The following is a 22,639-nucleotide window of genomic DNA, read 5'->3' on the forward strand; positions in this document are numbered from 1 at the left end:
TTTGACTTCAATTGAAAAGGAGAGACAAGACAAAAAACCCTTTTTTGGGAGCACTCGTTTGTAATAATTTGTATGATATAAGTAGAGTAAATGATGAGTAAAGTAAAACTTAACCTTTAATTGTTTCTTGAATAAAAGGAAAAAAAAAAAAAAGGGGGGTTATAAGACAATTATAGGACTCGTGTCTGGTGTTCAGCAAAAAGAAACTTGTTTGACCTTTTTAGCAAATGAGGTACAAGTTGCTAGGAGAAGGTGAAAATATCAGAAGTAATATATTGGATGAATATCAGTGTGTTCTGATGAGGTATCCAGGACAGTCACTGTACATGCCTCAAAAAAAAGGGTTTCAGAGTAGAACGTGATATGGTAGCAAGGTTGAGTAAACTGAAATTGATCTTTTAAGAGAGATGGAGAAAAGGGGGGCCCACTGCACCTGGTATTCTCAGGGGGTTTCCCATCCTGATACTGACCAGGCCATACCTGTTTAGCTTCCGAGATCGGACAAGATCGGGCGCATTCAGGGTAGTATGGCCGTGGGCCTGTGGTAAGGGATGTGGAGAAAGAGATGGTAAAAGATAGAAAATAATCCTATTGTCCGTACTGTATACAAATCAACCATATGTGGTCCGGGAGTGTTTTTCCAGAAACAGACATGAAGGTATAGCCAGCTTTGGAGAATTAAAAATAAGAATTTACTTACCGATAATTCTATTTCTCGGAGTCCGTAGTGGATGCTGGGGTTCCTGAAAGGACCATGGGGAATAGCGGCTCCGCAGGAGACAGGGCACAAAAAGTAAAGCTTTCCGATCAGGTGGTGTGCACTGGCTCCTCCCCCTATGACCCTCCTCCAGACTCCAGTTAGGTACTGTGCCCGGACGAGCGTACACAATAAGGGAGGAATTTTGAATCCCGGGTAAGACTCATACCAGCCACACCAATCACACTGTACAACCTGTGATCTGAACCCAGTTAACAGTATGACAACAGCGGAGCCTCTGAAAAGATGGCTCACAACAACAATAACCCGATTTAGTTAGCAATAACTATGTACAAGTATTGCAGATAATCCGCACTTGGGATGGGCGCCCAGCATCCACTACGGACTCCGAGAAATAGAATTATCGGTAAGTAAATTCTTATTTTCTCTATCGTCCTTGTGGATGCTGGGGTTCCTGAAAGGACCATGGGGATTATACCAAAGCTCCCAAACGGGCGGGAGAGTGCGGATGACTCTGCAGCACCGAATGAGAGAACTCCAGGTCCTCTTTTGCCAGGGTATCAAATTTGTAGAATTTTACAAACGTGTTCTCCCCCGACCACGTAGCTGCTCGGCAAAGTTGTAATGCCGAGACCCCTCGGGCAGCCGCCCAAGATGAGCCCACCTTCCTTGTGGAATGGGCCTTAACAGATTTAGACTGTGGCAGGCCTGCCACAGAATGTGCAAGTTGAATTGTGCTACCAATCCCACGAGCAATCGACTGCTTAGAAGCAGAAGCACCCAGCATTGTTGGGTGCATACAGGATAAACAGCAAGTCAGATTTCCTGACTCCAGCCAACCTGGAAACTATATTTTCAGGGCCCTGATAACATCCAGCAACTTGGAGTCCTCCAAGTCCCTAGTAGCCGCAGGTACCACAATAAGCTGGTTCAGGTGAAACGCTGACACCACCTTAAGGAGAAACTGGGGACGAGTCCGCAGCTTTGCTCTGTCCGAATGGACAATCAGATATGGCTTTGTGAGATAAAGCCGCCAATTCTGACACTCGCCTGGCCGAGGCCAGGACCAACAGCATGGTCATTTTCCATGTGAGATATATCAAATCCACAGATTTGAGTTGTTTAAACCAAAGTGATTTTTTAGGAATCCCAAAACTACGTTGAGATCGCCCAGTGCCACTGGAGACATCAAAGGGGCTGTATATGCAGTACTCCCTTAACAACTTCTGGACTTCAGGAACTGAAGCCAATTTCTTTCTGGAAGAAAATCAACAGGCCGAAATTTGAACCTTAATGGACCCAATTTGAGACCCATAGACACTCCTGTTTGCAGGAAATGTAGAAATTAACCTAGTTGAAATTCTTCCGTGGAGCCTTCCTGGACTCACACCCTGGCACATATTTTCACCTAAGTGGTGATAATGTTGTGCGGTCACCTCCTTCCTGGCTCTGACCAGGGTAGGGATGACCTCTTCCGGAATGCCTCTTTCCCTTAGGATCCGGCGTTCACCCGCCTTGGCGTCAACGCAGCTGCGGTAAGTCCCGGAACAGACACGGTTCTTGCCGAATCAAGACCCTTCTTAGTATCTCTTGAAGTTCCGGGAACCAAGTCCTTCTTGGCCAAACCGGAGCCACGAGTATAGTTCTTACTCCTCTCCTTCCTATCATTTTCAATACATTGGGTATGAAAAGCAGAGGATGGAACACATACACCGACTGGTACACCGACGGTGTTACCAGAGCGTCCCAGCTATTGCCTGAGTGTCTCTTGACCTGGCGCTTCAGGTGGGACGCCATCATAACCACCTTTGGTCTTTCCCAACGGTTTACAATCATGTGGAAACTTCCAGATTAAGTTTCCACTTTTCCGGGTGGAATTCATTTATGCTGAGGAAATCTTCCCAGTTGCCCACTCCCGGAATGAACACTGCTGACAGTGTTATCACATGATTTTCCGCCCAGCGAAGAATCCTTGCTGTCATTGCCCTCCTGCTTCTTGTGTCGCCCCGTCTGATAACGTGGGCGACCGCCATGATGATGTCCTACTGGATCAGCACCGGTTGACTTTGAAGCAGGAGTCTTCCTAGGCTCAGAGCATTGTAAATTGCCCTTAGCTCCAGTATATTCATGTGGAGAGAAGTCTCCAGACTTGACCACACTTCCTTGGAAATTTTTTCCCTGTGTGACTACTCCCCAGCCTCTCAGGCTGGTATCCGTGGTCCCCAGAACACAGTCCTGAATGCTGAGTGTGCTGCCCTCTAAAAGATGAGCACTCTGCAGCCCCCACAGAAGAGACACCCTTGTCCTTGGAGACAGGATTATCCGCTGATGCATCTGAAAATGCGATCCGGACCATTCGTCCAGCAAATCCCCTGAGATCTGCCGAATGGAATCGCTTCGTAAGAAGCCACCATTTTTCCCAGGACTCCTGTGCATTGATGCACTGATACTTGGCCTGGTTTTAGGAGGTTTCTGACTAGGTCGAATAACTCCTTGGCTTTTTCCTCCCGGAGGAACACCTTTTTCTGGACTATGCCCAGAATCATTCCTAGGAACAGCAGACGTATCGTCGGAAAACAGCTGCGATTCTTGGAATATTTAGAATCCAGTCGTGCTGTCGTAGAACTACTTTAGATAGTGCTCTTCCGACCTCCAACTGTTCTCTGGAACTTGCCCTTTTCAGGATATCGTCCAAGTAAGGGATAATTTAGATGCCTTTTTTCTTTGAAAAAACATCTTTTCGGCCATTACCTTGGTAAAAGGCCCGGGGTGCCGTGGATAATTCAAACGGCATCGTCTGAAACTGATATTGACAGTTCTGTACCACGAACCAGAGGTACCCTTGTTGAGAAGGGCAAATTTGGACATGGAGGTAATCCTTGATGTCCAGGGACACCATATAGTCCCCTTTTTTCCGGTTCGCTATCACTGCTCTGAGTGACTCCATCTCGATTTGAACCTTTTATGTAAGTGTTCAAAGATTTCAGTTTAGACTATGTCTCACCAAGCCGTCTGGCGTCAGTACCACAATATAGTGTGGAAAAATAATACCCTTTTCCTTGTTGTAGGAGGGGTACTTTGATTATCACCTGCTGGATATACAGCTTGTGAATTGTTTCCAATGCTGCCTCCCTGTCGGAGGGAGCCGTTGGTAAAGCAGACTTCAGAAACCTGCGAGGAGAAGATGTCTCGACTCTCCAATCTGTACCCCTGGGATAATACTTGTACTATCTAGGGGTCAACCTGCGAGTGATCCCACTGCGCGCTGAGACTCTTGAGACTACCCCCCCACCTTGAGTCCGCTTGCATGGCCCCAGCGTCATGCTGAGGACTTGGCAGACGCGGTGGAGGGCTTCTTTTCCTGGGAAGGGGCTGCCTGCTGCAGTCTACTTCCCTTACCTCTATGTCTGGGCAGATATGACTGGCCTTTTGCCTGCATGCCCTCATGGGAAAGGAAGGATTGAGGCTGAAAAGACGGTGTCTTTTTCAGCTGAGATGTAACTTGGGGTAAAAAGGTTGGATTTCCCAGCTGTTGCCGTGGTCCCCAGGTCCGATGGACCGACCCCAACTAACTCCTTCCCTTTATACGGCAATACTTCCATGTGCCGTATGGGATCTGTATCACCTGACCACTGTCGCGTCCATGACATCTTCTGGGTGATATGGACAACGTACTTATCTTGATGCCAGAGAGCAAATATCCCTCTGTGCATCTCACGTACATATATATAGAATGCATCCTATTAAATGCTCTATATGAATAAAATATTTTCAGTCAGGGAATCCGACCAAGCCAACCCAGCACTGCATCTCCAGGCTGATGGCGATCGCTGGTCGCAGTATAACCACCGTATGTGTGTATATACTTTTTAGGATATCTTTCCAGCTTCCTATCAGCTGGCTCCTTGAGGGCGGCCGTATCTGGAGACGGTAACGCCACTTGATAAGCGTGTGAGCGCCTTATCACCCTAAGGGGTGTTTCCCAACGCGCCCTAATTTCTGGCGGGAAAGGGTATAACGCCAATATTTGCTATCGGGGTAACCCCACGCATCATCACACACTTCATTTTATTTTATCTGATTCAGGAAAAACTACAGGTAGTTTTTTCACTCCCACATAATACCCTTTTTTGTGGTACTTGTAGTATCAGAAATATGCAACACCTCCTTCATTGCCCTTAACGTGTGGCCCTAATGAGAAATACGTTTGTTTATTCACCGTCGACACTGGATTCAGTGTCCGTGTCTGTGTCTGTGTCGACCGACTGAGGTAAATGGGCGTTTTTAACGCCCCTGACGGTGTTTCTGAGACGCCTGGACCGGTACTAATAGTTTGTCGGCCGTCTCACGTCGTCAACCGACCTTGCAGCGTGTTGACATTCTCACGTAATTCCCTAAATAAGCCATCCATTCCGGTGTCGACTCCCTAGAGAGTGACATCACCATTACAGGCAATTTCTCCGCCTCCTCACCAACATCGTCCTCATACATGTCGACACACACGTACCGACACACAGCACACACACCGGGAATGCTCTGACAGAGGACAGGACCCACACTAGCCCTTTGGGGAGACAGAGGGAGAGTTTGCCAGCACACACCAAAACGCTATAATTATATAGGGACAACCTTATATAAGTGTTTTCCCTTATAGCATCTTTATATATATCTCAATATCGCCAAAATCAGTGCCCCCCCTCTCTGTTTTAACCCTGTTTCTGTAGTGCAGTGCAGGGGAGAGCCTGGGAGCCTTCTCTCCAGGCTTTCTGTGAGAGAAAATGGCGCTGTGTGCTGAGGAGATAGGCCCCGCCCCTTTTTCGGCGGGCTCGTCTCCCGCTATTTAGTGAATCTTGGCAGGGGTTAAATATCTCCATATAGCCTCTGGGGGCTATATGTGAGGTATTTTTCGCCAAAAAAGGTTTTCATTTGCCTCCCAGGGCGCCCCCCTCCCAGCGCCCTGCACCCTCAGTGACTGCCGTGTGAAGTGTGCTGAGAGGAAAATGGCGCACAGCTGCAGTGCTGTGCGCTACCTTTAGAAGACTGCAGGAGTCTTCAGCCGCCGATTCTGGACCTCTTCTTACTTCAGCATCTGCAAGGGGGCCGGCGGCGCGGCTCCGGTGACCATCCAGGCTGTACCTGTGATCGTCCCTCTGGAGCTGATGTCCAGTAGCCAAGAAGCCAATCCATCCTGCACGCAGGTGAGTTCACTCCTTCTCCCCTAAGTCCCTCGTTGCAGTGATCCTGTTGCCAGCAGGACTCACTGTAAAATAAAAAACCTAAGCTAAACTTTCTCTAAGCAGCTCTTTAGGAGAGCCACCTAGATTGCACCCTTCTCGGCCGGGCACAAAAATCTAACTGGAGTCTGGAGGAGGGTCATAGGGGGAGGAGCCAGTGCACACCACCTGATCGGAAAGCTTTACTTTTTGTGCCCTGTCTCCTGCGGAGCCGCTATTCCCCATGGTCCTTTCAGGAACCCCAGCATCCACAAGGACGATAGAGAAAAGGGGGCCCACCGCACCTGGTATTCTCAGGAGGTTTTCCTTCCTAGTACTGACCAGGCCACGCCTGCTTAGCTTCCGAGATTGGACAGGATCGGGCGTATTCAGGGTAGTATGGCCGTGGGCCAGTGTGAGGAAAATATTGAGTGGAAAGGGAGAATGCACTGTTTTGTGTACTTCACACTCAACCACGACCACTGATGGTCTCGAAATAATATTTCCAGACAGTATCAAGGTGATTTATAGTGTCTGGGTGTAATAGAGATATATTGTGGTTGGAGGAATTTAAGAGAATAATGTAAGGTGTGTGTGTGTATATGTCATTATAATTGTAGTAAAAAGCTTGTGGATAAAAGATGTATCAAGAGGTAGAGTAAAGCTGAAAAAATGACTCAAATTAAATGACAAATCACACAATATTTGTTAGTCCCTTGGGGGAAAAAAACAGATAAATGGTCATATATTGGAAGGGAGCTCAAGGCTGGCTCCCAAATGGTACTCTTAGCCTTAAATTCTGAGTGGGAAAGGTTAAATACCAAATCTCATATCAAATGTCAATTGATTAATGATAAAGTATAAAAAATGCTACCATGAAACACATGCATGTTGGAATCACAGAAAATGTTATAATAAATGCACTTGTGTGTATAAATCACAGTTAGATATCTGTGTCTAATGAAAGAACCTTGGAGGCATGAGCGGGTGTGAGGACTAAGTACTGCAGATTTTCACTGAAAATAGAAAGCTGTTATAAAACATGATTTCTGAGACAGAGGTAAATATGGTGGTATAAAGTGGTCTGATAACCGTTACCACTATCTTTGGGTAAACTGAACTCTTTACAAACTTGTAGTGAGTATGGACATGATTTTAAACCCTGGTGGTCTAGTGAGATTACCCAGTATAAGTCGTAGCAAAGAGGAAACACACGGCAGCGCAAAATACAATATATGATCAGTGTTGGGCAGGGGATAGATTCCCGTGCTGCACTGAAAATGTAGTGATTGAAATTATAAATAAGATAATAATAATGAAAATCATATAAAAGAAAAATATAAAATGAAAAGTGAAAGTTATATCTCTCGTGACCAAGCCAACCAGGTGAAACGTACGTCGAGAATCGTCAACAGTGACGTCATCGCGGCGACGCCCAGTCCGGAAGCGGGCGGCTGCGCTCGTCACTACTAGCGGGACTTCGAACAGGGGAGATCAACAGAGCATTCGCCGCATACCGTGCGGCCAGGGTAACTAACACTAGACCACCAGGGTCTCAAGCGCACCACTACATTTTCAGTGCAGCACGGGAATCTATCCCCTGCCCAACACTGATCATATATTGTATTTTGCGCTGCCGTGTGTTTCCTCTTTGCTACGACTTATACTGGGTAATCTCACTAGACCACCAGGGTTTAAAATCATGTCCATACTCACTACAAGTTTGTAAAGAGTTCAGTTTACCCAAAGATAGTGGTAACGGTTATCAGACCACTTTATACCACCATATTTACCTCTGTCTCAGAAATCATGTTTTATAACAGCTTTCTATTTTCAGTGAAAATCTGCAGTACTTAGTCCTCACACCCGCTCATGCCTCCAAGGTTCTTTCATTAGACACAGATATCTAACTGTGATTTATACACACAAGTGCATTTATTATAACATTTTCTGTGATTCCAACATGCATGTGTTTCATGGTAGCATTTTTTATACTTTATCATTAATCAATTGACATTTGATGTGAGATTTGGTATTTAACCTTTCCCACTCAGAATTTAAGGCTAAGAGTACCATTTGGGAGCCAGCCTTGAGCTCCCTTCCAATATATGACCATTTATCTGTTTTTTCCCCCAAGGGACTAACAAATATTGTGTGATTTGTCATTTAATTTGAGTCATTTTTTCAGCTTTACTCTACCTCTTGATACATCTTTTATCCACAAGCTTTTTACTACAATTATAATGACATATACACACACACACACACACACACACACACACACACACACACACACACCTTACATTATTCTCTTAAATTCCTCCAACCACAATATATCTCTATTACACCCAGACACTATAAATCACCTTGATACTGTCTGGAAATATTATTTCGAGACCATCAGTGGTCGTGGTTGAGTGTGAAGTACACAAAACAGTGCATTCTCCCTTTCCACTCAATATTTTCCTCACACTGGCCCGCGGCCATACTACCCTGAATACGCCCGATCCTGTCCAATCTCGGAAGCTAAGCAGGCGTGGCCTGGTCAGTACTAGGAAGGAAAACCTCCTGAGAATACCAGGTGCGGTGGGCCCCCTTTTTAATTCTCCAAAGCTGGCTATACCTTCATGTCTGTTTCTGGAAAAACACTCCCGGACCACATATGGTTGATTTGTATACAGTACGGACAATAGGATTATTTTCTATCTTTTACCATCTCTTTCTCCACATCCCTTACCACAGGCCCACGGCCATACTACCCTGAATGCGCCCGATCTTGTCCGATCTCGGAAGCTAAACAGGTATGGCCTGGTCAGTATCAGGATAGGAAACCCCCTGAGAATACCAGGTGCAGTGGGCCCCCCTTTTCTCCATCTCTCTTAAAAGATCAATTTCAGTTTACTCAACCTTGCTACCATATCACGTTCTACTCTGAAACCCTTTTTTTTGAGGCATGTACAGTGACTGTCCTGGATACCTCATCAGAACACACTGATATTCATCCAATATATTACTTCTGATATTTTCACCTTCTCCTAGCAACTTGTACCTCATTTGCTAAAAAGGTCAAACAAGTTTCTTTTTGCTGAACACCAGACACGAGTCCTATAATTGTCTTATAACCCCCCTTTTTTTTTTTTCCCTTTTATTCAAGAAACAATTAAAGGTTAAGTTTTACTTTACTCATCATTTACTCTACTTATATCATACAAATTATTACAAACGAGTGCTCCCAAACAAGGGTTTTTTGTCTTGTCTCTCCTTTTCAATTGTAGTCCAATCTACAAAATTCCTGGGAGCACCGCCAATCATTAGCAGTTCATAACCACATTTCTTCCAACTGCATATATATTGGTTTTCCTATGCCATTTATACATTTTGTTTAGATTGTTAATACTAGTGCGGTTCCAAATGAATTTTGTGTAAAAAATTTGACTTCCCAGCCGTAGCTGTGGAAACTAGGTCCGAGAGACCGTCCCCAAACAATTCCTCACCCTTGTAAGGTAAAACCTCCATGTGCTTTTTGGAGTCGGCATCACCTGTCCATTGCCGAGTCCACAGGACCCTTCTGGCAGAAATTGACATTGCATTTATTCTAGAGCCCAGTAGGCAAATGTCCCTCTGGGCATCCCTCATATATAGGACAGCGTCTTTTATATGCCCCAGGGTCAGTAAAATGGTATCCTTGTCTAAGGTATCCAGTTCCTCAGACAGATTATCTGTCCATGCTGCTACAGTACTACACATCCAGGCCGACGCAATTGCCGGCCTCAGTAGAGTACCTGAATGTGTATAAACAGACTTCAGGATACTTTCCTGCTTCCTATCGGCAGGATCCTTTAGGACGGCCGTATCCTGTGACGGCAGGGCCACCTTCTTAGATAAGCGTGTTAGAGCTTTATCTACCCTAGGGGAGGATTCCCAGCGCATCCTGTCCGTTGGCGGGAAAGGGTACATCATAAGTAACCTTTTGGAAATCAGCACTTTTCTATCGGGGGAATCCCACGCTTTTTCACATAACTCATTTAACTCATGTGAAGGGGGAAAAGTCACCTCTTGCTTTTTCTCCCCATACATATAAACCCTCGTCAGGGACAGGGTTTACCTCTGATATGTGCAATACATCCTTCATTGCTATAATCATGTAGCGGATGGCTTTAGCCATTTTAGGCTGCAATTTTGCATCATCGTCATCGACACTGGAGTCAGAATCCGTGTCGATATCTGTGTCAACAATTTTGGATAGTGGGCGCTTCTGAGACCCTGACGGCCTCTGCACTGTAGGATCAGGCATGGGCTGAGACCCCGACTGTCCCAAGGCATCAGCTTTATCCAACCTTTTATGCAAGGAGTTTACATTATCATTTAACACCTTCCACATATCCATCCAATCAGGTGTCGGCGCCGACGGCGGAGACACGTCATTCATCTGCACTTGCTCTGCCTCCACATAGCCCTCCTCGTCAAACATGTCGACACATGCGTACCGACACCACACACACAGGGGATGCTCTATATGGAGGACAGGACCCCCACAAGGCCTTTTGTGTATGCCAGCACACACCCCAGCGCTATATGACCCAGGAATCACACAGTAACTTAGTGTTTACCCAGTAGCTGCTGTATATATGATTAATGCGCTAAATTTATGTGCCCCCCCTCTCTTTTTACCCTCTTTCTACCGCGAGTCTGCAGGGGAGAGCCTGGGGAGCTTCCTCTCAGCGGAGCTGTGGAGAGAAAATGGCGCTGGTGAGTGCTGAGGAAGAAGGCCCCGCCCCCTCAGCGGCGGGCTTCTGTCCCGCGATTTTGTGTAAAATTAATGGCGGGGGCTCATGCATATTACAGTGCCCAGCTGTATATATGCTGCTTTTACCAGGAGGTAATCAATTGCTGCCCAGGGCGCCCCCCCCCCCCTGCGCCCTGCACCCTACAGTGACCGGAGTGTATGGGTTAGTGTGGGCGCAATGGCGCACAGCTGCAGTGCTGTGCGCTACCTCATATGAAGACAGGAGTCTTCTGCCGCCGATTTTGACATCTTCTTGCTTCAACCCGCCGGCTTCTGTCTTCTGGCTCTGCGAGGGGGACGGCGGCGCGGCTCCGGGAACGGACGACCAAGGTTAGGTTCCTGTGTTCGATCCCTCTGGAGCTAATGGTGTCCAGTAGCCTAAGAAGCGCAACCTAGCCGCAGTTAGTAGGTTTGCTTCTCTCCCCTCAGTCCCACGTAGCAGAGAGTCTGTTGCCTGCAGAAGCTCTCTGAAAATAAAAAACCTAACTAAAATACTTTCTTATTAGCAAGCTCAGGGGAGCTCACTAAAATGCACCCAGCTCTGTCCGGGCACAGATTCTAACTGGGGTCTGGAGAAGGGGCATAGAGGGAGGAGCCAGTGCACACCAGTAGTACTAAATCTTTCTTAAGAGTGCCCAGTCTCCTGCGGAGCCCGTCTATTCCCCATGGTCCTTATGGAGTCCCCAGCATCCACTAGGACGTTAGAGAAATACTAGCGTTTGCTTGCGGATTCGCTTATGTGGATCTCTGTTACTGCGATATATATTTTGTATTGTAGACATTAATCACAAAATGTTTTTGTAAACAATATTTGCAGTTTTTTCTTCATGGATTAACACAAAAAGATGGTTGGGGCTATCAACTCGTGAGCAAGCCATGTAAAGCTACTTATGGGAGAAGCAGCTGGTACTGAGATCTACGCTTGCAGCCCTGAGCGTTTATCGAAGTGTGCAATATTATTTATATACATACATATAGTCATTTTGGACTTGAGGAGCCTGCACACTGCAGAGTGTCAAGCATCTGGTATTTCCTTTATTCCTCCTCTCCCTGATGTGACATCGAGAGTACACATATCTCAGTTTCTTTCTAGGTCACTAAGCTATACAACAGTGAAAATGCCATCCAAATTCATCCAGTAGTTTTTTGCGTGATGCCGGAACGAACGGACAGACAAAATTTCAGAAAGCAAAAAAAATAGGATTATAATACCTACCAGTAAATCCTTTTCTTGTAGTCCATAAGGGATATTGGGGAAAACTAGTACGATGGGGTATAGACAGGGTCCAAAGGAGCCAGTGCACTTTAAATTTCTTCAACTGGGTGTGCTGGCTCCTCCCCTCTATGCCCACTTCCACTGGCAGTTATAGGTAAAAACTTGCCCGAAGGAGAAAGGACATATATGAGAGAAGGAAAAATAAGATTTTACTCACCGGTAAATCTATTTCTCGTAGTCCGTAGTGGATGCTGGGAACTCCGAAAGGACCATGGGGAATAGCGGCACCGCAGGAGACTGGGCACAACTAAAAGAAAGCTTTTAGACTACCTGGTGTGCACTGGCTCCTCCCACTATGACCCTCCTCCAAGCCTCAGTTAGGATACTGTGCCCGGAAGAGCTGACACAATAAGGAAGGATTTTGAATCCCGGGTAAGACTCATACAAGCCACACCAATCACACCGTATAACTCGTGATACTATACCCAGTTAACAGTATGACACATAACGGAGCCTCTCAACAGATGGCTCATAACAATAACCCTTTAGTTAACAATAACTATATACAAGTATTGCAGACAATCCACACTTGGGATGGGCGCCCAGCATCCACTACGGACTATGAGAAATAGATTTACCGGTGAGTAAAATCTTATTTTCTCTAACGTCCTAGTGGATGCTGGGAACTCCGAAAGGACCATGGGGATTATACCAAAGCTCCCAAACGGGCGGGAGAGTGCGGATGACTCTGCAGCACCGAATGAGAGAACTCAAGGTCCTCCTCAGCCAGGGTATCAAATTTGTAGAATTTAGCAAACGTGTTTGCCCCTGACCAAGTTGCAGCTCGGCAAAGTTGTAAAGCCGAGACCCCTCGGGCAGCCGCCCAAGATGAGCCCACTTTCCTCGTGGAATGGGCTTTTACTGATTTAGGATGCGGCAATCCAGCCGCAGAATGCTCCAGCTGAATTGTGCTACAAATTCAGCGAGCAATAGTCTGCTTAGAAGCAGGAGCACCTATTTTGTTGGGTGCCTACAGGATAAAAAGCGAGTCAGTTTTCCTGACTCCAGCCGTCCTGGAAATATAATTTTTTAAGGCCCTGACTACGTCCAGTAACTTGGAATCTTCCAAGTCCCTAGTAGCCGCAGGCACTACAATAGGTTGGTTCAAGTGAAAAGCTGATACCACCTTAGGGAGAAACTGGGGACGAGTCCTCAATTCTGCCCTATCCATATGGAAAATCAGATAAGGGCTTTTACATGACAAAGCCGCCCATTCTGACACACGCCTGGCCGAAGCCAAGGCCAATAACATGACCACTTTCCACGTGAGATATTTCAAATCCACAGCTTTAAGTGTCTCAAACCAATGTGATTTTAGGAAACTCAACACCACGTTGAGATCCCAAGGTGCCACAGGAGGCACAAAAGGGGGCTGAATATGTAGCACTCCCTTTACAAATGTCTGAACTCCAGGCAGTGAAGCCAGTTCTTTCTGGAAGAAAATCAACAGAGCCGAAATCTGGACCTTAATGGAACCCAAGTTTAGGCCCATAGTCACTCCTGACTGTAGGAAGTGCAGAAAACGACCCAGCTGAAATTCCTCTGTTGGGGCCTTCCTGGCCTCACACCACGCAACATATTTTCGCCAAATACGGTGATAATGGTTTGCGGTTACTTCTTTCCTGGCTTTTATCCGCGTAGGACTGACTTCCTCCGGAATGCCCTTTTCCTTTAGGATCCGGAATTCAACCGCCATGCCGTCAAACGCAGACGCAGTAAGTCTTGGAACAGACAGGGCCCCTGCTGTAGCAGATCCTGTCTGAGCGGTAGAGGCCATGGGTCCTCTGATATCATTTCTTGAAGTTCTGGGTACCAAGCTCTTCTTGGCCCATGCGGAACCACGAGTATCGTTCTTACTCCTCGTTTTCTTATTATTCTCAGTACCTTTGGTATGAGAGGCAGAGGAGGGAATACATAAACCGACTGGTACACCCACGGTGTCACTAGAGCGTCCACAGCTATTGCCTGAGGGTCCCTTGACCTGGCGCAATATCTAGTTTTTTGTTTAGGCGGGACGCCATCATGTCCACCTGTGGCCTTTCCCAACGGTTTACCAACAGTTGACAGACTTCTGGGGTAGGTCGTGTCTGCTGAGGAAGTCTGCTTCCCAGTTGTCCACTCCCGGAATGAACACTGCTGACAGTGCTAAGACGTGATTTTCCGCCCATCGGAGAATCCTTGTGGCTTCTGCCATCGCCATCCTGCTTCTTGTGCCGCCCTGTCGGTTTACATGGGCGACTGTCGTGATGTTGTCTGATTGGATCAGTACCGGCTGGTTTTGAAGCAGAGGCCTTGCCAGACTTAGAGCATTGTAAATGGCCCTCAGTTCCAGAATATTTATGTGTAGGGACGACTCCTGACTTGACCAAAGTCCTTGGAAATTTCTTCCCTGTGTGACTGCCCCCCAGCCTCGAAGGCTGGCATCCGTGGTTACCAGGACCCAGTCCTGTATGCCGAATCTGCGGCCCTCTTGAAGATGAGCACTCTGCAGCCACCACTGTAGAGATAACCCTGTCTCCAAGGACCAGGGTATCAGCCGATGCATCTGAAGATGCGATCCCGACCACTTGTCCAAGAGGTCCCACTGAAAGGTTCTTGCATGGAACCTGCCGAATGTAATTTTGCTTCGTAAGAAGCTACCATTTTTCCCAGGACTCGTGTGCAGTGATGCACCGATACCTGTTTTGGTTTCAGGTCGTCTCTGACTAGAGATGACAGCTCCTTGGCTTTCTCCTGCGGGAGAAACACTTTTTTCTGTTCTGTGTCCAGAACCATCCCCAGGAACAGTAGGCGTGTGGTAGGAACCAGCTGTGACTTTGGAATGTATAGAATCCATCCGTGCTGTTGTAGCACTTCCCGAGATAGTGCTACTCCGACCAACAACTGCTCCTTGGACCTCGCCTTTATAAGGAGATCGTCCAAGTACGGGATAATTAAAACTCCCTTTTTCGAAGGAGTATCATCATTTCTGCCATTACCTTGGTAAAGACCCTCGGTGCCGTGGACAGTCCAAACGGCAGTGTTTGGAATTGGTAATGGCAATCCTGTACCACAAATCTGAGGTACTCCTGGTGAGGATGGTAAATGGGGACATGTAGGTAAGCCTCCTTGATGTCCAGGGATACCATGTAATCCCCCTCCTCCAGGCTTGCAATAACCGCCCTGAGCGATTCCATCTTGAACTTGAATTTTTTTATGTATGTGTTCAAGGATTTCAAATTTAAAATGAGTCTCACCGAACCGTCCGGTTTCGGTACCACAAACAGTGTGGGAATAGTAACCCCGTCCTTGTTGAAGTAGGGGCACCTTGACTATCACCTGCTGGGAATACAGCTTGTGAATTGCCTCTAGCACAGCCTCCCTGCCTGAGGGAGTTGTCGGCAAGGCAGATTTGAGGAAACGGCGGGGGGGGAGACGCCTCGAATTCCAGCTTGTACCCCTGAGATATTACTTGAAGGATCCAGGAAACCACCTGTGAGCGAGCCCACTGATCGCTGAAATTTTTGAGGCGGCCCCCCACCGTACCTGGCTACGCCTGTGGAGCCCCAGCGTCATGCGGTGGACTCAGAGGAAGCGGGGGAAGAATTTTGATTCTGGGAACTGGCTGACTGGTGCAGCTTTTTCCCTCTTCCCTCGTCTCTGTGCAGAAAGGAAGCGCCTTTTACCCGCTTGCTTTTCTGAAGCCGAAAGGACTGTACCTGATAATACAGTGCTTTCTTAGGCTGTGAGGAAACCTGAGGTAAAAATTTTTCCTTCCCAGCTGTTGCTGTGGATACGAGGTCCCAGAGACCATCCCCAAACAATTCCTCACCCTTATAAGGCTCTATGTGCCTTTTAAAGTCAGCATCACCTGTCCAGTGTCGGGTCTCTAATACCCTCCTGACAGAATGGACATTGCATTAATTCTGGATGCCAGCCGGCAAATATCCCTCTGTGCATCCCTCATATATAAGACGACGTCTTATGTTCGCAAAATAGTATCCCTGTTTGACAGGGTTACAGACCACGCTGCAGCAGCACTATCTGCAGGTCTCAGTCTAGTACCTGAGTGTGTAAATACAGACTTCAGGATAGCCTTCTGCTTTTTATCAGCAGGTACCTTCAAAGTGGCCATATCCTAAGACGGCAGTGCCACCTTTTTTGACAAACGTGTGAGCGCCTTATCCACCCTAGGGGATATCTCCCAGCGTAACTTATCCTCTGGCGGGAAAGGGTACGCCATCAGTAACTTTTTAGAAATTACCAGTTTATCGGGGGAACCCACGCTTTTTCACACTTCATTCACTCATTTGATGGGGGAACAAAACACTGCCTGCTTTTTCTCCCCAAACATAAAACCCTTTTTTAGTGGTACTTGGGTTAATGTCAGAAATGTGTAACACATTTTTTATTGCCGGGATCATGTAACGGATGTTCCTAGTGGATTGTGTATATGTCTCAACCTCGTCGACACTGGAGTCAGACTCCGTGTCGACATCTGTGTCTGCCATCTGAGGGAGCGGGCGTTTTTGAGCCCCTGATGGCCTTTGAGACGCCTGGGCAGGCGCGGGCTGAGAAGCCGGCTGTCCCATAGCTGTTACGTCATCCAGCCTTTTATGTAAGGAGTTGACACTGTCGGTTTATACCTTCCACCTATCCATCCACTCTGGTGTCGGCCCCACAGGGGACGACATCACATTTATCGGCATCTGCTCTGCCATCACATAAGCCTCCTCATCAAACGTGTCGACACAGCCGTACCGACATACCGCACACACACAGGGAATGCTCTGACTGAGGACAGGACCCCACACAGCCCTTTGGGGAGACAGAGAGAGAGTATGCCAGCACACACCAGAGCGCTATATAATTTAGGGATTAACACTATATTGAGTGAATTTTTCCCAATAGCTGCTTGTATATACAATATTGCGCCTAAATTTAGTGCCCCCCCTCTCTTTTTAACCCTTTGAGCCTGCAAACTACAGGGGAGAGCCTGGGGAGCTCTCTTCCAGCTGCACTGTGAAGAGAAAATGGCGCCAGTGTGCTGAGGGAGATAGCTCCGCCCCTTTTTCGCAGACTTTTCTCCCGCTTTTTTATGGATTCTGGCAGGGGTATTTATCACATATATAGCCTCTGGGGCTATATATTGTGATATATTTGCCAGCCAAGGTGTTTTTATTGCTGCTCAGGGCGCCCCCCCCCCCCCCCCCCCCCAGCGCCCTGCACCCTCAGTGACCGGAATGTGAAGTGTGCATGAGGAGCAATGGCGCACAGCTGCAGTGCTGTGCGCTACCTTGGTGAAGACCGATGTCTTCTGCCGCCGATTTTCCGGACCTCTTCTTGCTTCTGGCTCTGTAAGGGGGACGGCGGCGCGGCTCCGGGAACGAACACCAAGGCCAGTTCCATGCGGTCGATCCCTCTGGAGCTAATGGTGTCCAGTAGCCTAAGAAGCCCAAGCTAGCTGCAAGCAGGTAGGTTCGCTTCTTCTCCCCTTAGTCCCTCGATGCAGTGAGCCTGTTGCCAGCAGGTCTCACTGTAAAATTAAAAACCTAAAATAAACTCTCTTTCTAGGAGCTCAGGAGAGCCCCTAGTGTGCATCCAGCTCGGCCGGGCACAGAAATCTAACTGAGGCTTGGAGGAGGGTCATAGTGGGAGGAGCCAGTGCACACCAGGTAGTCTAAAAGCTTTCTTTTAGTTGTGCCCAGTCTCCTGCGGATCCGCTATTCCCCATGGTCCTTTCGGAGTTCCCAGCATCCACTAGGACGTTCGAGAAAATGATAACAAAAAAGAGTGGCGAGATTTACAAACCAGCACACCACTAACCTACAACAACCAGCAACAGCTGGAAACAACAAACAGCAACTGCTGAACAGGTAACTATAGAACAAGAACCTGCAGAAAAGTCCACGCACTGAGGCAGGCGCTTAATATCCCTTATGGACTATGAGAATAGGATTTACCGGTAGGTATTAAAAATAAGAATTTACTTACCGATAATTCTATTTCTCGGAGTCCGTAGTGGATGCTGGGGTTCCTGAAAGGACCATGGGGAATAGCGGCTCCGCAGGAGACAGGGCACAAAAGTAAAGCTTTCCGATCAGGTGGTGTGCACTGGCTCCTCCCCCTATGACCCTCCTCCAAGCCAGTTAGGTACTGTGCCCGGACGAGCGTACACAATAAGGGAGGAATTTTGAATCCCGGGTAAGACTCATACCAGCCACACCAATCACACCGTACAACTTGTGATCTAAACCCAGTTAACAGTATGATAACAGCGGAGCCTCTGAAAAGATGGCTCACAACAATAATAACCCGATTTTTGTAACTATGTACAAGTATTGCAGATAATCCGCACTTGGGATGGGCGCCCAGCATCCACTACGGACTCCGAGAAATAGAATTATCGGTAAGTAAATTCTTATTTTCTCTATCGTCCTAGTGGATGCTGGGGTTCCTGAAAGGACCATGGGGATTATACCAAAGCTCCCAAACGGGCGGGAGAGTGCGGATGACTCTGCAGCACCGAATGAGAGAACTCCAGGTCCTCCTTAGCCAGGGTATCAAATTTGTAGAATTTAGCAAACGTGTTTGCCCCTGACCAAGTAGCTGCTCGGCAAAGTTGTAAAGCCGAGACCCCTCGGGCAGCCGCCCAAGATGAGCCCACCTTCCTTGTGGAATGGGCATTTACATATTTTGGCTGTGGCAGGCCTGCCACAGAATGTGCAAGCTGAATTGTATTACACATCCAACTAGCAATAGTCTGCTTAGAAGCAAGAGCACCCAGTTTGTTGGGTGCATACAGGATAACAGCAAGTCAGTTTTCCTGACTCCAGCCGTCCTGGAACATATTTTCAGGGCCCTGACAACATCTAGCAACTTGGAGTCCTCCAAGTCCCTAGTAGGTGCAAGGCACCATAATAAGCTGGTTCAGGTGAAACACTGACACCACCTTAGGGAGAGAACTGGGGACGAGTCCGCAGCTCTGCCCTGTCCGAATGGACAAACAGATATGGGCTTTTTTGAGAAAAAACCACCAATTTGACACTCGCCTGGTCCAGGCCAGGGCCAAGAGCATGGTCACTTTTCATGTGAGATGCTTCAAATCCACAGATTTGACTGGTTTTAAACCAATGTGATTTGAGGAATCCCAGAACTACGTTGAGATCCCACAGTGCCACTGGAGGCACAAAAGGGGGTTGTATATGCAATACTCCCTTGACAAACTTCTGGACTTCAGGAACTGAAGCCAATTCTTTCTGGAAGAAAATCGACAGGGCAGAAATTTGAACCTTAATGGACCCCAATTTGAGGCCCATAGACACTCCTGTTTGCAGGAAATGCAGGAAACGACCGAGTTGAAATTTCTTTGTGGGGCCTTCCTGGCCTCACACCACGCAACATATTTTCGCCACATGTGGTGATAATGTTGTGCGGTCACCTCCTTTCTGGCTTTGACCAGGGTAGGAATGACCTCTTCCGGAATGCCTTTTTCCCTTAGGATCCGGCTTTCCACCGCCATGCCGACAAAACGCAGCTGCGGTAAGTCTTGGAACAGACATGGTACTTGCTGAAGCAAGTCCCTTCTTAGCGGCAGAGGCCATAAGACCTCTGTAAGCATCTCTTGAAGTTCCGGGTACCAAGTCCTTCTTGGCCAATCCGGAGCCATGAGTATAGTTCTTACTCCTCTACGTCTTATAATTCTCAGCACCTTAGGTATGAGAAGCAGAGGAGGGAACACATACACCGACTGGTACACCCACGGTGTTACCAGAACGTCCACAGCTATTGCCTGAGGGTCTCTTGACCTGGCGCAATACCTGTCCCGTTTTTTGTTCAGACGGGACGCCATCATGTCCACCTTTGGTATTTCCCAACGGTTTACAATCATGTGGAAAAAACTTCCCGATGAAGTTTCCACTCTCCCGGGTGGAGGTCGTGCTGAGGAAGTCTGCTTCCCAGTTTCCATTCCCGGGATGAAACACTGCTGACAGTGCTATCACATGATTTTCCGCCCAGCGAAAAGTCCTTGCAGTTTTTGCCATTGCCCTCCTGCTTCTTGTGTCGCCCTGTCTGTTTACGTGGGCGACTGCCGTGATGTTTTTCCCACTGGATCAATACCGGCTGACCTTGAAGCAGAGGTCTTGCTAAGCTTAGAGCATTATAAATTTACCCTTAGCTCCAGTATATTTATGTGGAGAAAAGTCTCCAGACTTGATCACACTCCCTGGAAATTTTTTCCTTGTGTGACTGCTCCCCAGCCTCTCGGGCTGGGCTCCGTGGTCACCAGCATCCAATCCTGAATGCCGAATCTGCGGCCCTCTAGAAGATGAGCACTCTATAACCACCACAGGAGAGACACCCTTGTCCTTGGATATAGGGTTATCCGCTGATGCATCTGAAGATGCGATCCGGACCATTTGTCCAGCAGATCCCACTGAAAAGTTCTTGCGTGAAATCTGCCGAATGGAATTGCTTCGTAGGAAGCCACCATTTTTACCAGGACCCTTGTGCAATGATGCACTGTTTTTAGGAGGTTCCTGACTAGCTCGGATAACTCCCTGGCTTTCTCTTCCGGGAGAAACACCTTTTTCTGGACTGTGTCCAGAATCATCCCTAGGCACAGCAGACGTGTCGTCGGGATCAGCTGCGATTTTGGAATATTTAGAATCCACCCGTGCTGTTGTAGCAGTATCCTAGATAGTGCTACTCCGACCTCCAACTGTTCCCTGGACTATGCCCTTATCAGGAGATCGTCCAAGTAAGGGATAATTAAGACGCCTTTTCTTCGAAGAAGAATCATCATTTCGGCCATTACCTTGGTAAAGACCCGGGGTGCCGTGGACAATCCAAACGGCAGCGTCTGAAACTGATAGTGACAGTTCTGCACCACGAACCTGAGGTACCCTTAGTGAGAAGGGCAAATTTGGGACATAGAGGTAAGCATCCCTGATGTCCCGGGACACTATATAGTCCCCTTCTTCCTGGTTCGTTATCACTGCTCTGAGTGACTCCATCTTGATTTGAACCTTTGTAAGTGTTCAAAATTTTTTTTAGAATAAGTCTCACCTAGCCTTCTGGCTTCAGTACCACAATATAGTGTGGAATAATACCCCTTTTCTTGTAGTAGGAGGGGTAATTTAATTATCACCTGCTGGGAATACAGCTTGTGAATTTTTTCCCATACTGCCTCCTTGTCGGAGGGAGACCTTGGTAAAGCAGACTTCAGGAGCCTGCTAAGGGGAAACGTCTCGACATTCCAATCTGTACCCCTGGGATACTACTTGTAGGATCCAGGGGTCCTGTACGGTCTCAGCGCCATGCTGAGAACTTGTCAGAAGCGGTGGAACGCTTCTGTTCCTGGGAATGGGCTGCCTGCTGCAGTCTTCTTCCCTTTCCTCTATCCCTGGGCAGATATGATCTTATAGGGACGAAAGGACTGAGGCTGAAAAGATGGTGTCTTTTTCTGCAGAGATGTGACTTAGGGTAAAAACGGTGGATTTGCCAGCAGTTGCCGTGGCCACCAGATCCGATGGACCGACCCCAAATAACTCCTCTTCCTTTATACGGCAATACACCTTTGTGCCGTTTGGAATCTGCATCACCTGACCACTGTCGTGTCCATAACATCTTCTGGCAGTTATGGACATCGCATTTACTCTTGATGCCAGAGTGCAAATATCTCTCTGTGCATCTCGCATATATAGAAATGCATCCTTTAAATGCTCTATAGTCAATAAAATACTGTCCCTGTCAAGGGTATCAATATTTTTAGTCAGGGAATCCGACCAAGCCACCCCAGCTCTGCACATCCAGGCTGAGGCGATCGCTGGTCGCAGTATAACACCAGTATGTGTGTATATACTTTTTATGATATTTTCCAGCCTCCTGTCAGCTGGTCCTTGAGGACGGCCCTATCTATAGACGGTACCGCCACTTGTTTTGATAAGCGTGTGAGCGCCTTATCCACCCTAAGGGGTGTTTCCCAACGCGCCCTAACTTCTGGCGGGAAAGGGTATACCGCCCATAATTTTCTATCGGGGGGAACCCACGCATCATCACACACTTTATTTAATTTATCTGATTCAGGAAAAACTATGGTAGTTTTTTCACATCCCACATAATACCCTCTTTTGTGGTACTTGTAGTATCAGAAATATGTAACACCTCCTTCATTGCCTTTAACGTGTGGCCCTAATAAGGAATACGTTTGTTTATTCACCGTCGACACTGGATTCAGTGTCCCTGTCTGTGTCTGTGTCGACCGACTAAAGTAAACGGGCGTTTTAAAAACCCCTGACGGTGTTTTTGAGACGTCTGGACCGGTACTAATTGTTTGTCGGCCGTCTCATGTCGTCAACCGACCTTGCAGCGTGTTGACATTATCACGTAATTCCCTAAATAAGCCATCCATTCCGGTGTCTACTCCCTAGAGAGTGACATCACCATTACAGGCAATTGCTCCGCCTCCTCACCAACATCGTCCTCCTACATGTCGACACACATGTACCGACACACAGCACACACACAGGGAATGCTCTGATAGAGGACAGGACCCACTAGCCCATTGGAGAGACAGAGGGAGAGTTTGCCAGCACACACCAAAAACGCTATAATTATATAGGGACAACCTTATATAAGTGTTTTCCCTTATAGCATTTTTTATA

The 22,639-nt window shown here is 47.4% G+C and overlaps 1 protein-coding gene and 4 pseudogenes across 7 annotated transcripts in view; 2 read left to right on the forward strand and 3 right to left on the reverse strand.

Moving 5' to 3' along the window:
- Positions 1-22,639, reverse strand: part of MAP7D2 (MAP7 domain containing 2) — a 295,213-nt gene that overhangs the window by 101,934 nt on the left and 170,640 nt on the right. The window lies entirely within an intron of this gene.
- On the reverse strand, positions 422-539 carry LOC135054432 (5S ribosomal RNA; annotated as a pseudogene).
- On the reverse strand, positions 6,225-6,342 carry LOC135051701 (5S ribosomal RNA; annotated as a pseudogene).
- LOC135051923 (5S ribosomal RNA) lies at positions 8,407-8,524 on the forward strand (annotated as a pseudogene).
- LOC135051816 (5S ribosomal RNA) lies at positions 8,674-8,791 on the forward strand (annotated as a pseudogene).

Source organism: Pseudophryne corroboree, chromosome 2 (assembly GCF_028390025.1).
Source record: "Pseudophryne corroboree isolate aPseCor3 chromosome 2, aPseCor3.hap2, whole genome shotgun sequence".
In the NCBI taxonomy this organism is placed as follows: domain Eukaryota; kingdom Metazoa; phylum Chordata; class Amphibia; order Anura; family Myobatrachidae; genus Pseudophryne; species Pseudophryne corroboree.